Source organism: Ceratotherium simum, chromosome 32 (assembly GCF_057802395.1).
Source record: "Ceratotherium simum simum isolate JZ-2026a chromosome 32, ASM5780239v1, whole genome shotgun sequence".
In the NCBI taxonomy this organism is placed as follows: Eukaryota; Metazoa; Chordata; class Mammalia; order Perissodactyla; family Rhinocerotidae; genus Ceratotherium; species Ceratotherium simum.
This window is the reverse complement of record NC_141931.1, coordinates 29,823,488-29,838,871: the sequence shown is the minus strand read 5'-3', so window position 1 is coordinate 29,838,871 and position 15,384 is coordinate 29,823,488. Positions and strand designations below refer to the sequence as shown.

Genomic DNA, 15,384 nt, shown 5'->3' with positions numbered 1-15,384 from the left:
AAGTAATACAAAAACTTATCATTTTCATAATCTTTTGGTTCTGTTAAATTTACCTCGATATCCTCAAATGATTCAATTTACTGAAAAAGGACTAATGTATATATTTCCGTATGTTGAAATGAACTCAAGTTTAATAGAAACTGTCTCCAACAGAAACATCTGCCATAATACCCAAGCCATGGCTTATGTTTGAGCGCCTTTATCTCTAAACTGGGAATAAAAGCTCTTGCTGTCTAACTCACCGTGTGATTGTGAGCATTAAAAGTCTTGTCCGTGGCTGGATAGTAGATTCTTTTCAGAGAATTCATCAAATTTAAAATTGCAACTGTAAGAACATCACCTTGAGCAAGAATAAATCAAAGCAGCTTCCCAGTGAATCTGGTGCGTCCCTATATTAGAGTGTTTTTCTGGCCTTTGGATTCCTAATTGTGTGTGCAAGACATGGAAAAGCCTGACGGGAGTTTAGGGGAAAGCGATGAAAATGATGAAGGGGCTGTTTGCACTGATTTATGAAGACGTGTTAAACGAATGCAGTATGAATAACTCTCCTAAGTGACGGCCGGGGAAAGACACAATAAATGTCTACATGTATCTGTTGGGCGTGAACTGAAAAGAGAGATGGATGAGGGTGCAGAAGAATATGATAAGGACTAATGAGACGGAATTGGGAGAGTTTATACGAAAAAGACTGTAGTCGTTTTATTCCCCTGAAAAGTGTCCATCAATGAAGAAGCTCGATACCTTCGAGAAGAAGTGGTTAGAAGCGCTCAGATTATGTACAGTCAAGGTTGGGGAAATATATTATTTAAACATGTGCAAGCCAGCTGGGAAGGCTTGCGATGTCCTTGCAGGGGAATGGGGCTGGGGGACCATGCTCAAAAGGCAGCCATATTTGTGTCTGTATCTCTGGTGCAGAAAAACAAGTGGGAACTCAGAACTTCTTGGGCTTGGTTCTGTGCCAGCTTCATTGTTCACCTACATCTATCCCTGTATTCCTTTAAAGAAATATGGAGAACAGCTCTGCTCAGTTAGCAGCTTTGTATAAAGGATTATGTGTTTTTATAATGCTCACTTCTCTGACCCAAGGTCATGAGGCGTGATATTCCAAGGTGTATGTATGTTAGTACATAATATACTGACACTATGTTCTTTTATTTTTTGCTCCATATCCTCTCCCGTCTTCCTTCTCTCTTGAGGTCTAAGTCTGTAAGAAATAGAGAGATACCAGGGAAGGAGGAAGGGCATTGGCGTAAGGTCCTCCTCCGTCCCACTAAATAAAGATTCTCTATTCAAAAATGGGGACTGATATGGCTAATGATTAATGAGCTCAGCTGAGACAAATAACAATTAAGTTTTAATAAGGCCTTAAAAATTAGCATTTCAACCATTATTCCATGGGAAGCGCAACATTAGATTAGTTATGCTTGTAGGAAGTAATCAGCTAAGAATTACTCAACTCATTTTTAAGTAATTATAATTATCCTTCATTTCTATTGAGACTTTCGACTGAGAATCTCAGCCTGAGTCCACACCACAGCCAAAAACGGATAAACGCTGCTTACTTAGAAAGTGTAATCTTAAAAGCGCAGCTTCCGATTCATTTTTAAAATAAAATCATGATAATTTAAAAAGAAGCTTTACTAGTGTCTATTTAAATGCCTATAGCTTATGAGGAAGAAAGATGCAGGCCTCTACATCAACCAAGTAAATATTTTGAGCCAGAAAATTTTGTGGATTCTAGATGAGGTCGTAATAACTCTTTGTCACATTTTGCTATCAGTTATGACGACCAGAAGGAAACTTGGAGCAAGAAAATAGCTCAAATAATCATTTATCAAATGGTTTACATGAGCTATGATTAAAATGGGAGATTTCCTAGTCAAGGAGATAATCATCATCTGCATGTTGTACAGAGTTATTGGATTTTGTATTTTTTATATTTACCATTTTTATTCTTAATGTTGGGTTTTTATTATTTTATCTTGTTGGTGGAATAGTAGAATACATAGTGGTCAACATTTTCCTTTAAGAGTTAACTTCAATGGCTATAAGAGTGTTTCTAAATAAATTACAACAAGAGATTATGAGTGAAATACATATATTTTTCAAAAAAAAAACATAAAATGTATTTCAGAAGTTGTGGTGAAACAGGAGAACATGGGAAATCCCTCCTAAGGAATTAATCCCAGGGATAAAGCTTTAAGAAAGGTAAAGGAAACAGATTCTAACATGTATAACATGAAATAAAAATGCAAAAATAATTAGCCATTTTTCCGTCTACCCATAATTTATCTTCAGTGATCATCATAATGGTTAAAGCTATCAGTTACCAATTGCTCTAAAGCCCATATGACACTAATTTTGACCTTTTAAGTCAGGAAAAATGTCCCTTGCAAGCCAGAAGAATTCTAATTTCATTTGAAATCTTGGAATAGCCTATGTGCTTACGCAGAAATGATCCTTTAATTTCCCGAGACAATCTAATTAAAATGAATGACCTACACTTAAATCGAAACATATCTACCTTCCAGTGACGTGAAATCCTGCTTAGAGCTCTTGAACTTTAATTCAATATCTGGCTATATTTAGGCTTCTGGCATGATTCTCTGCATGTGTACATGTCCAAGTTTGTGATGTTAGAGAAAGAAAAGAAACTCTTCCTTCTATACCAATGAAAATGAAGAATTAATTTCTTAATGCCTTGAAAATTACAGTTCTAATGTTTTTGAGCCCTTATTATTGTCCTTAAGTAGATGGATGATGAACCAGTTTGCTACTTCAGATTGTAAAATATTCTTAACGTAAATAAATTTTTTACGATGATGCTTCTGTCAAAATGTAGTGATCATCCAGGAAAACGTCGTTGTCTACTGTGAAAGGTGATGACATGTTAAAACAGCATGTCTTTTTCTCCGTAAGTCTTTAAATTCCTGTTATCCTGATTCTTCCTTTTCTGTACTTATCTCTTCTAACATTTGCCAAAAATCAAAGCACTTAGGGTTCACAAATGTGAAACATTTGCAGTTTACTACAGATTAACATGTGGGCCACTGGCTTTCAAGTTTTATTAATAATGAACAATCTTTTCTGTCTTACAAGTTTTTTGTATTTTTTTTTTTCTATTAACTTTGCCAGAGTCCTTTGGAGGGAAGAAGAAAAGGAAATGAACTGCAGGTTCTATAAAACACGGTTTATAAACGAGCATAAGCATTTGTCAGCAATTTTATTATCAGGAAAAATTTCTTGTACAAAGGCATTTCAGCATGTAAATCAGAAAACCTTCTTGGTGTCTCAAGGTCAACCTTCGCAAAAGCGATAGGCTTTGCTTGTGGCATTTTGAGACTGGTTTAATATGTATTTGCGAAGTGAAGTCTGACTCTTACAAAATGGTCGTAAAATAGAGGAGCCATTCACTAGACTCACAGGGGTAACGTATTATGTCCAGCCCTATGAGGTTTTAAGGTAAGGCCTCTGTGTTCAAAGAGGAGCCATAATGTGAGAAAGGCTGCATGGCAGCCTGTGTAAAGCATCCGGTGAGGACACCGTGCTTGAGGAAAGATTCATCTGTGGTGGCTGAGCGGAGGCTGCCCAATGCCCAAGGCCGTGTAGTTCTGCAGCAAGATCATACAGTATGAAACGCCTGGCAAAGGTGTTTTGTTTTTCTGTAGCAAATGTGATATGAATGAGATGTGTTTCTAGACAATTCATTTCTGCTTCCTATAGATCAGATATCCTGAGAAGTAGAGAATCAGAGAGCTGCAGAGAGGTAATAAATTTTAGATATTTCTAATATTCCAGAAAACAAGGTAAATGAATGCTGTCTGGGTTTATTTTTGTAGTTGCCTTGGGAATTCCATTTTGTCTTTCTAAGGATCCTCAGCTGCCTCTTAGATTTTTGAAAGGGTTAGAATAGGATTCTGAAACCCAAAGAGCTACAGAATTACCTCAAATTACCACTCTCAGAGCTGTTGTTCAATGTTTTCTCTTTGTCAAGTGTGGATAAACCATGTATTGTCCTATAAATTAGGCACCCAAGGCCAGATTAGTGGAAGAAAGCTGCCACAATGGAGCAATGGAGGGTGGCCGGGCTTTGATGCCTGAGTCTAATGGCTCCTTACCACTTACTCCAGGCACCCGACCACATGGTCACCAGCTCAGACAAAGGAGCTTGCAGTGGGGCTACAAGCAAGACCCGTCTAATGGAGCAGGGCACTTAGGGGTTTTGCTGGTATGATACAAAAGTAACTGTGGAAAGAAAGAGACCATCTTCTCGGATAAAAGATTTTTCCTTTCCAAGCTGGGTTGGCTAAATGGAATCTCTTTCATCATGGCTGTCCACTCTTGAGCAGTTGTCCCTCATTTCTGAAGAGACTTCCATTCTTCTCTCTCCATGTTTTCTCACCTAACTGTCCTTTTCAGGTTAGTTTTTACTCCCCAAAAGACATTTCAACAATAATGTATGTTCCTTCTGTATCCACTTCTGCAATAATAGCTCTTGGGACCTGAATAGGTCCCAGGAACTACAACTCCACATGTGTAGGGACTAGAGAGTTCTGCTCTCAAAGCACTGAACTCTGAAAATAAAGGAGGTTGGCATTCTAGAGAGGAAGGAAAAACAAAGATTGTCTTCTGTCTCCTGTCGATCTGGTCACAATTGAGGTCACTCAGCTCCCTTCTTGTAGCAGAAGAAACCTCCTTCTCTTGGAATCAATTCTCACCACGTTACATTAACTCAGATGGAAATACTAAGCAACTGGGTATTTTTTTATGTGTGTTACTCATTTGGAAATAGGCAAAATAGAGAATTATATGACTTGCCCATTGGAATACAGAGTAAAAAGGAAAAAATGGGACACATTAAAAGAATACTAAAGTATTAATGATGATAATGATAACAAATGTATATTATTAAAAATAGTGTCTCTTCTAAGCCTCAGCACAGCTTTTCAAGGGAGGTTTAATATTAACAGTGTGCACTACAGGAATAAACAGCTAATGTGCTGCTGTCTGTCTCCTTGAAATTTAAAAGAAACAACGGCTTCTATGAGTTCAACTTCTTTAGATTCCGCAAATAAATGTCTTTCTGTGTCTGGCTTATCTCGCTTAGCATAATGTCCTCCAGATTCATCCATATTGTCACAAATGGCAGGATTTCCTTCTTTTTTAAGGCCGAATAATATTCTATTGTGGATATATACCATGTAGAATGGTGGTTGCTGGGGATGGGGGGAAATGGGAGATGTTGGTCAAAGGACACAAAGTTTCAGTTGTAGAAGGAATAAGCTCTGGAGAGCTAATGTACAGTGTGGTGACTATAGTTAACAATACCGTATTGTATCCTTGAAATTTATTAAGAGGGTAAATCTTAAGTTTTCTCAGCACAAAAAAGAAAATGGTAACTGTGAGGTGACAGATGAGTTAATTAGCTTGATTGTAGTAATCATTTCACAATATACATATATTAAAACCTAACATTGCCCACCTTAAATATATACAATTTTTGTCAATTATACCTCAATGAAGCTGGAGAAAGAAAGAAATACTGGCATATAAGTATTGAGATGGAGATGCTAGCACAGACTTGGCAGAGTAAGGAGCAAGGTGTAAGACGACTCTGGAAGATGGACACATTAGAAAGGATTTATTACATGAAGCTGGGAAACTCACCAGCTGACCCTGTGTCCTTGGGAGGGCCCAGAGAGCATTCTAGCCCCAGAGCAAAGGACTCCAGGGCCATTTGTTTGTTTGTTGACCAGCTCAGTGTTGGCTGTCCTGCAGGCCAGCACAACAGCAGAGCATGTTGCTGTGGACTTGAGCCCCCGGCATCCATGGGAGTGACAGGATTCTGCAGCAGCAGATGCCAGGTGGCAGCACTTGTGACAGAATGGCAACTAGGGGGTCTGTGGCCAGGGCTGATGGACAACGTATTCACAGGTGTCAGGTAGATGGGCAATCATTGGGGTCGTACTTGACTGATATAGAAAAAACAGGTCAAGAGTGGGTGAGCCACAGGCTGTGTCAGTAACCTCAAAGAAAAATAAAGATGTAGGGATGTACCCTTCTAGATTCTCTGGCTGGGGCATCTGTGAATTAGATTGACAAGAGAGAGATTAACAGAGAAAACCAAAGAGAAGTTTATTAACACAGCAGCGCTCGTACTCATGGGAGAACTCAGTGATGAGTAACTCAAAGGGGTGGTTAGAACTTGGGCTTACAGAGCATCTTAACAAAAGAACGATACATTTTTAAAGAAGTGACAAGACAAAGGAAAATGACTTTGAGTTTCTTAGGGGCAGCAAATTGTGGGAAGGCAAATACATGGGGAACTAATGGGAGATAAAGGCTAGTTAGTGAGCTTTGTTGTGTAGAATCCTCTGGTGCCAACTCTGGGCTGGTCAGGGTCTAGAGGTGTCTCTGGTGATTAATTTCTGTCCTTCCTGGTAGAGAGGGGAGGGGACACCTTTACAAATTTATGTCCTGCTTTTAGGCAAATAAGGGAGAATAGAGCTTTTCTTGCATCTACCTCTTCTCAATTGCCTTCAGCTCAAAATAATCCTTCGGCCAAATTGGCATATTTTGGAGTGGCATGTTCTGCTACTCTACAGTGGAAAGTAAGTTCTACTGAAGATTAAGGGATCTCAGATATCAGTAAAGAGTTCAGGGGCCCAGTGCATGGGAATATGCTGTGACATCTTGAAGGTAAAGAACACATCTACACCTTGCATCTCCTATCATGAGGAAGGAAGCACACTGCCTTTGGTAGAACTCTTTGGTTTGGGGGCCTGCATAGTCTGAATCTGGAAATACTATGCCAACCCATTATCAGGTAGCTGAGAAGGCTGCCATTTTTGAGAAGGGTCTGGAACAAGAGGTAACTTTGAAGCAGTTTCAATGTGTAGTTAAAGAGACCCTCCAGCTTGAGCCTTATGAAACGGCAGATCCCGTTGTGTTGGAGGCATAAGAATGCTGTGCAGACCTCTGCTAAGCCTCAATCAGAGCATCACAGTGTAGACCTCCAGAGTCCTAGAGTCTGGCTTACCATCTGCAATGGAGAACCTGCAGTTTCTGGGTATTGTAGAGGAAGTGGCACCAGCAGCAACTTTCGATGTCATGACCTAAGGTGTCAGGTGTAGCAGCTACAGCATCTGATGGTGACGAGGCTGGCAGCAGTGTCCCTGGGAAGATCTACTGTGGCATGTTTGTCTGTGTTTCTGGCTGGGGAGGTTCTAAGCCTGGTTCTGAACCCCTCCTGAAATTCTATGGACTATCTAATATTTGTATAACAAATTCTTTACAGCTTAGGCCATCATAGCTCCTGTCTGCTGCTTGTCACAAAGAATTTAACCATTGAGTAATGGTGATGATTATCCTGCTCTGTTGCTAGGAAAGTTACAGGGGACGCAGGAGCAAGAGCTGCCCCAAGATTGGGCCAAAGTTCCTGGTATTTTAGAAATCACACTGTCTACTGCCCTCATTTTCTCATTAAGAAATGAGTCTCCTGGAGAGATGACCCGTTTGCTTTGGTTTGCACAAGTGCTCAAGGTCTTAGTAGAAGAACTCATGTCTCCTAATGCCCAAGCCAGAGCGTTCCACTTTCCAGCCCCTACACCCCTGCACTGCTTCTTTACCTCTATAAGCACACAAACTGAAGCGACTTTCCCTTGTTCATTTTATTAACCTCCGCGACCAAGTTGAATATTATCCAAATGGAGGTCATTCCCCTTATGTCTGAAAAATAATGGTGTTGCATGTTTCCTGGTGGCTATCGAACTCTTTATAGATTACTTGTACAATGTGATGAAGGACTTCAGAAATTTTGCAGTAAGGATAACTGGGTCAAGGATATATCAAGGAGTTAATCAGAAGAGTTTATTAATTAGCATATCTCCAGTGGAGCCATTGCAACTGATTAATAACTTGGTACACAAAGGGAATTCGAAGTTTAAAAATCAATGACCCAGTTGACAGCACTGTGTCTTCTGGATCAATTGCATTAATGCTTTATTAGAGAAATCTTAGATTATTAATCATCAGCCCAATAGCCCTGAATATAAGCTGACCAAAGTAATATGTACATAGAGAAAAACAGCGAGAAACTCTCTATGAAACTTTCTATGACTTTATTTATGTTGGAACATGAGTCTTCCTGTTCAAATTGAAATAGCTGTGCTGTGTAAGTTTTAAATAGCAACAGCAATTAGTCCACTAAAGGAACTAATTGCTTGCAAATTTTCATATTTAAACACAAAGCCATTTTAAAATGACAGTACTGAGTAACATCTCAAAGTTTAAGCAAACAATGATTGTTTAAAGTATTGAGTTATGCATAATTTTATGAGATTTTTCACTAATTATAGAACAGTGAAGCACTGGTTTTAAAAAATTCAAGGAAAGGGTAAAATTAGTTAATACTTTTTAAGTTATTTATTTCTGTAAATAAGAGTACATTACAAACAGTGTATTTATAATCAATATCTATTTTAAACAACATACTTTCTATTAACACCATATCATTCTAGGCACATGTGCTAACTCACAATAGACTTGTAATGAGAGGGACATGTTTCATGCAATCTACTCCTGAAGATTATAATTATTTTCAGAGCTGGAAATGATAAGCTGTTTTTTTTTTTTTCCCATTCAAACCCACTCCACCACCCCCTCTCTTTTTGAAAACACCTCAGGTGATTAGTTCGCAGAAGTAGAATGCGTGACCATCCACAATAGTTGATTCCATTGGCTTGCTGAAGTTTCAGAATTCTTAACACTAAAATGGTCCTTAGAGTGAAAAGCTTTTCTTAGAAGGCCTTTACTTCTCCTTAATCAGATTTCAGAGTTTATGACCAAGAACTTTGGAGCCAGCCAGACTGGATCAGATCCAACCCTGGCACTGATTAACTGTGACCTTGGGAAAATTATATACTCTTAAGCATCAGGGTCCTCATCCATACTAATGATGGAATAGTATAATCCATCTCATCTAGTTATCATCAGGATTAAATAAGATAAGCATATAGAGTAATTACTCAATAAAGTGTGCTTAGTGTTTGTATTAATATTTCATTATCATGAATAAAATAACCATACAGTATAGAAACCAGACACAGGAAAGGCATTTTATGAACCTCTTTATCCCTGATGATGAACCATATCCCTGATAATGGCAAAGTGAGGTAACAAAGATAAGAAATAGCTAACAAGAGACAGTTAGGATGGACCTCTAGACTGAGTAAGCATGGCTTGCTGATTAACTTCCTGAGTTGCTTTTTAATGTCTGGATCCAAAGGAGGCAAAAGAGAACAATGAAGGAGGAGGGGAAGAAGGGTGCCAGCCCTTTAAATCCCCTGGAAGTCACTTCAGCTGGTCTGGGAGGGGCTTGCAGCAACAAGCAGAAGTGAAACAACAATGGCTGCTGGTTTCTTTGCACCTCTGTGATCAGAGGTACCTGACAGTGATCACAGCACAGATCCCTGATATGTGGAGGACAGAATCCTCTTTGCGTACCCTGGCTCCTTCAAGTTGTGTGCAAGCTACCTCAGGAACATGTACACAGCTGCCTGCCAAGGAACTGGGGGTTGGAGATGGGTAGCTGCTACTGTGCTAAGAGCTGTAATTGACTGCACTTGACTGAAATTTACCACTTAAGCCTTCCCCTGGAAGCTGCAAGCCTTCGACAGACTCCAGAGTTCCAAAATAGTTACATCAGACAGGTTCTTCCCAGGCAAATGTTGTCTAGGTGGGGAGATATGGTACATGGGACTAACTGAGAATTTCGTTAAAATGAAGATTCTGATTTGGTGGGTCTGGGGTGCAGCCTAAGGTTCTAGATTTCTAATAAGCCCCCAGATTGTTCTGATTCTACCTTTCTGCAGACCACACATTGAGAAGTCAAGTATTACCTCAAACTGGTTACCTTCTGGAGAGAAAAAAGGGGAAACACATGGGACATGTCTGAATATCTAATTTGAATGCTTACGTATCTGTTTAGACATTTGTTTCTCCTCTTCCTCCAAAAGTAAAGACTCAGGTAACAGAATCATCCATCTATCCATCCATTCTTCCACCCACTCATTCAACCACCAATATGTTCATCCTTCCATCTACTCATTCATCCATTCACCCTTCTATCAGCCCATTTATTCAACCATTCATCCATCCATCCATCCATCCATCCATTCATCTTTTCTTCCAATCATCCATCCATCCATCTATCTATCCATCCAAGAAACATTCACTGAGCCTCTTCCACGTACAAGGGGCTGTTCTGGGCCCTGGATTTAAAATCTATACCCTAAGGGCCGGCCCCCTGGCTTAGCGGTTAAGTGCGCGCGCTCCGCTGCTGGCAGCTCGGGTTCGGATCCCGGGTGCGCACCGACGCACTGCTTCTCCGGCCATGCTGAGGCCGCGTCCCACATACAGCAACTAGAAGGCTGTGCAACTATGACATACAACTATCTACTGGGGCTTTGGGGGAAAAAAATAAATAAATAAAAAATTTTTAAAAATCTATACCCTAGTTAACCATTACTTCTGATAGAGAAAAATATAACATAGACACCTAAATAAATGCATGAAAAAGATCATTTTAGAATGTAATGACTGCCACAAAGAAAATAAATCAGCAAAAAGCAATAGAGAGTGATAGTGAGATGGGTAGCTAGGTAGACAAGAGCAGGGAATCATAGCTGGAGACCTCGCTACATCAAAGAAGCGTCTTGCTGGCATCCCACAAGATACAAATAACACCAGAGTCTGTGACCTTCAACCAACACGATAAAAATAATGAGTGCAGAAAACAAAGGCCTCTGCTCTACACCTCTAGAGGACATTGACCTTTCTTTAATTTACATACAAATTGCATATACATTAGCCCCCATTGCAGGGGGCGGGGGCGGGGATGACTGCCATGACAGTTCCGGAGATTCCCATAGAAGGTCAAGAATTCCCCCTCCCAACGTGTGGGTGGAGGAAAAATTGTTATTGGCGGATAATCAGATAATGCAAATCTCCTCTAAATAGCCCAAATGAAAATTAAACTAACCCAAGACTCGGGGCAGATGCGTTCTCTGGCACTGCCGGCTCCTCACTTGGAGTGTATCTGACCTTTCCTCTAATAACTCTTTGCTTGCTTCCTATTGCCGTTGTCTCGGTGTCTGAATTCCTCTCTTATGCTGAGCAAGAACCTGGGTGATTGGACTCTCCAGTCCGATTACAATAGCAGCAATGTGTCAACCACTTGGATTCCCAGAACTGGACTTGGATCTGTGTAAACTTATGCAGGTGACTTGAAGGGTCATGCTGCATGTTCCTCCTCTTACATCCTTTATGAAATGCAGGGATGATTGAATGAGATGATCCTCCGAAGGATTTAGCAACAAACTGAAAGCACTCAATAAGTGTTTGCTGTTATCCTTTTCTGAGGAGGTGATATTTGCAAACCGCATTCTGCAGTTTGAAAGGCCTCTCAAACAGAGATAAGAATTTATGAAAATGTAAAAACATCTAATATGCCCAGAGACTAGAGAGCAGGGAACCAATTGAAAAATTTGATGTTTCAGAAAATGCGGGATGAATATGGCTGGAAATGGGATTTTAAAGGTAAAGATGATAGAGTTGGATAAAGAAGGACAATTGTGTCTCATATTAGAGAGTCTGGCTGTTATCCTGATCTCTCTGCCTGTGGTTTTCAAACTTCGATGGGTAAAATAACACGATACCTTGTCCTCACCCCAGAGTTTCTCACACATTTTCATTTTAAGAAGATTTTAAAGTAAATTTTCCTTTGGACAAAAGGAAGCCAGCGGAGTTTTTAAAGCAGCGAAATATGCAAAATTCTATAAGCCCAAATGTAATAGTGCTAATATAATTATAAACTGTAAGAGAAATTCCAAAATTTCACCTATAGTGGGGCGCAAACAAAAATTAGATGGCCTGGGAGGGGGTACTAGAAACACATTTTGAGTAGACCAGAGTAAATTATAATAGCAATGTTGATAAATGACACATGTACAAGTAAAATTAGCCATGGACCAATAGTTAAAACTAGCAGAGAATTCAAATAGAAATTGTCTGGCTGCACAGAGAAATTCTGGAGATTGAACTCTCGGGGTATGTGGTCACCTGAAGAAACTGGGGGAAGGCATAGCATGTCAGCCAGCCCGACATCTTCATCTCAGAAACACGAAAATTATCTTTGCAAGTTTAAAAATCAACATTACTTTCTGATTTTGAGCAGATCACTTTGCCAGAGATATTTCACCTCCCCTAGATCAGAGATCCTGCATATAATAAAGATGTTCACTTCAGAAGAACAAATCGGCTTTGGAGAACACATGGATGAAAAGACCCTCCTCCAAGGCTAGGAATCACCATCATCTCTGTACGTCAACCTTACAATACACCAGTTGATTAATTAATAAGACACAGGGCACGTGGAAACAATTAATCAAGATTCCTACTCACATGTAAAAGAGCCATTGAATGGATCCGTCTGGCAGAAGACCTTCCACTCTCCTTGAAGACGAATCCGCCACCTGCTGCTTCGTCAAACGGGAGTAGCTACCATTTAAAACTATCTATAAAGAAGCCTCTGTGTGAGTGTTTTCTGTGTCTAAATCTGTAATGAATTATAAATAATTTGAAAATATATTGAAATCTGACTTATAAATATAAGTAATATGTTGAAATCAGACATAAATAAATTGAAATCAGACTTCTGTGTTCACCCGTATTTAAGTCAAGTTCTTGCACTTAACTTTTCCTATTTTGTTGGACAGTGGCATTGCCATCTTTGCTTTTGTAAGGAGAAAATTCTGATACCAGTGTGGCGGATAGATTGGAAAGGCAAGAACGGTAGTATTCTGATACAGGAAAAAAAAACAAGTCCTAATTCGTAGAGTTTGTGGATTTCCATCACGTAAATACCCCCACTGTGGTGAATTTCAAGCTAGCAATCCTTTGACAACCAGCTCACAAAATTCGTTACCTTTCCGCAGTGGGCTCCTCAACACCAATCCAAGCTGGCTCCAGGACTCCACTGGATAGGAGCACACAGTCAGAAGGACAGGTGTTATGTGTTATGAAACAACACAAGCTGTTGAAGACTAGTGGCAAGTGACAATGCTAGTGCAATGGCATTAGAATGGGAGAAAGCAACTAGATTTGATAGATATTTCTGAGATTAATAGATAAAATTTGGTAATTGATTGAATGTGAGAGTAAAAAAAAAAAACGATGAATCACAGGGAAATACCACAGTTTTTTAACGTCAAAGATTGACTTGATGGTGGTGACTGTGATTATCAAAATGAGGCAGAAAGTTTGGGAAAGAAGGGTTCAGTTTCATTTTCAATATCTTAACTTCATTAAGCGCTACATATGATGGTCCAGGCTTGGGAGAGAGGACTCAGCTATGAGATGCTTTAACATGTAACCAGCATATAGATATTTTAATTACTCTGTAAACTTATCTATCTAGCAATTTTAATAAACATTTCTAAGAAAATATATTCGATGCACTAGGTTTTTCTTCCTACAGGTAAATTTATCCTTTACTTTCTGATTTAAAATTAGTACCGTCTTCTACTCAACTCCCAAAGTAGACCTTGAAGTGTCCTTGAGTTTTTCATCTCTGTGGTCTCATCCCATCAAGGTAACCATTACTTCCTTTGATTCTGTAAATAAACTAGTCACGGATTTACTCTCTACTCTCCACATCAAATGTACTACTTTAATAATCACTCATTTCAGCCATAATCATTGGTTGGGGTCTGAGTATCTTCCACCTCAATCCATGTTGCACATTTCTGCCAGAATGAACTTCTTTTAAATGTTATGATGTCCTTCTTAGGAAAGCTGTGTTATTTGAAACATAAGTCTGGCCAGGATGATGAAGCAATTTGAAATAGAGCATAAGAGAAAGGCTAGATGAACTAAAGTTTTTAGCCTGGATAAGAGAAGACTGAGGTGCAGAGGCACAGGAAAGGAGAGGGAGAATACGTGGCAGTTGTCATCAAGCATTAAAAAAAACGTCATATGAATGAGTTAGCAATCCGTGGGTCCAAAGGAACAAATCTGGAAGTAATTGGGAGGCAATAGTGAAAAGGATTTGGGTTTTGTGCCAGGGGCTGTCAATCAGAGCTGGTAAAAAGTGGATCAGAGTGCCTTGGCAGGGGAGGTATTTAGAGGACTGGATAATCACCCAGGAAAGTTATTTGCAAAGAAATACTAGCAGTCAAGGAGTGTCATGCTGGAAGACCTTTAAAGGTCTATTCAGATGGAGGGCTCTGTGAGTCTCTGAAATCAATTTTCTCTACAAACCTGTTGTTCTTCTCTAATGAATATGTTCATGTTTTTCCCAAGCACTTTAAGGAAAGACTGAGCTTGTGAGCCACTAACACTAAGTAAGAAACATTAATTTTCTCTTTGGCAATAGATTTATGTTGAATAAAGTCACCTTGATGCTAATGGAGAGAATATGTGCTTTCCAGTTTGATACATACAGAAAGCTCATTAGTTCTAAAATTAGACATAAGCTTTTGTGTTGGAGGGACTCCAAGTTTGACTAATACATCCAAAGATATCCTTGTTAGAAAAAAAAATGATGGAGAATTCTATTTTTCTACTTTGTGCAGGGTGGGGCTAGAGAGGGAAAAACACATGCTCTTTTATATCAGCTAATTCCATCTGTCCATAGTTATTGGGTAGGTGTACCAATCTAATGACACTAAGCACACAGCAGGTATGCAACTGATGCGTTTAGTTTAATAGAATACTTCTTACTTGGCAGAGGTGAATCAGTTAGCAAATTCTCAGAGAATCTTGATTCAAAGCAGCTGCTATACTTTTCTCCATGGCGTGCTCCCCAGAAATGAAGCAGTGGCCAATGATATGTCATTTTGTGTCAACAAAGTTTTATTGAGCACCTACTAGGTTCAAGAATAAGTAAACAAAGATAAACAGGATGCTGCGTTCAAATTTCTGCTTTCAAGGAACTTAGTCTTGACAAAGAGACAAATTTCAATAAGTAACAGAGATGTCACTATCACTGCTCAAAAAGCCTATTATTTAGCATAAATTCTTCCAGCACTGTTAAAAAATAACTACTTGGATAGTTCAAAGTTTTCTAAATTACATTGCTTAAAAACATTCAGTAATTTTAAATAAAATAGTAGAATAGTACTTCCCCATATATTCCCTCTCCATTAATATCAGAATAAATTATAAAAAATAATTTGTTGGAAGTTTTATATATTTTAATTAATAATAAATAATATTAAATATCAATGAAAATATTTCAAGATATTTAAAATATTAATTTTTTATTTAAAAAACACAAGTAATTATTACCTATAGGGAATCTCCAAATTCAAGTGTTCCCATCAT

At 39.0% G+C, this 15,384-nt stretch overlaps 1 pseudogene; it reads left to right on the top strand.

The window, feature by feature from the left end:
* Positions 1-5,561: 5,561 nt before the first annotated feature.
* Positions 5,562-15,384, top strand: part of LOC101408728 (eukaryotic translation initiation factor 2A pseudogene) — a 71,050-nt pseudogene continuing 61,227 nt past the window's right edge.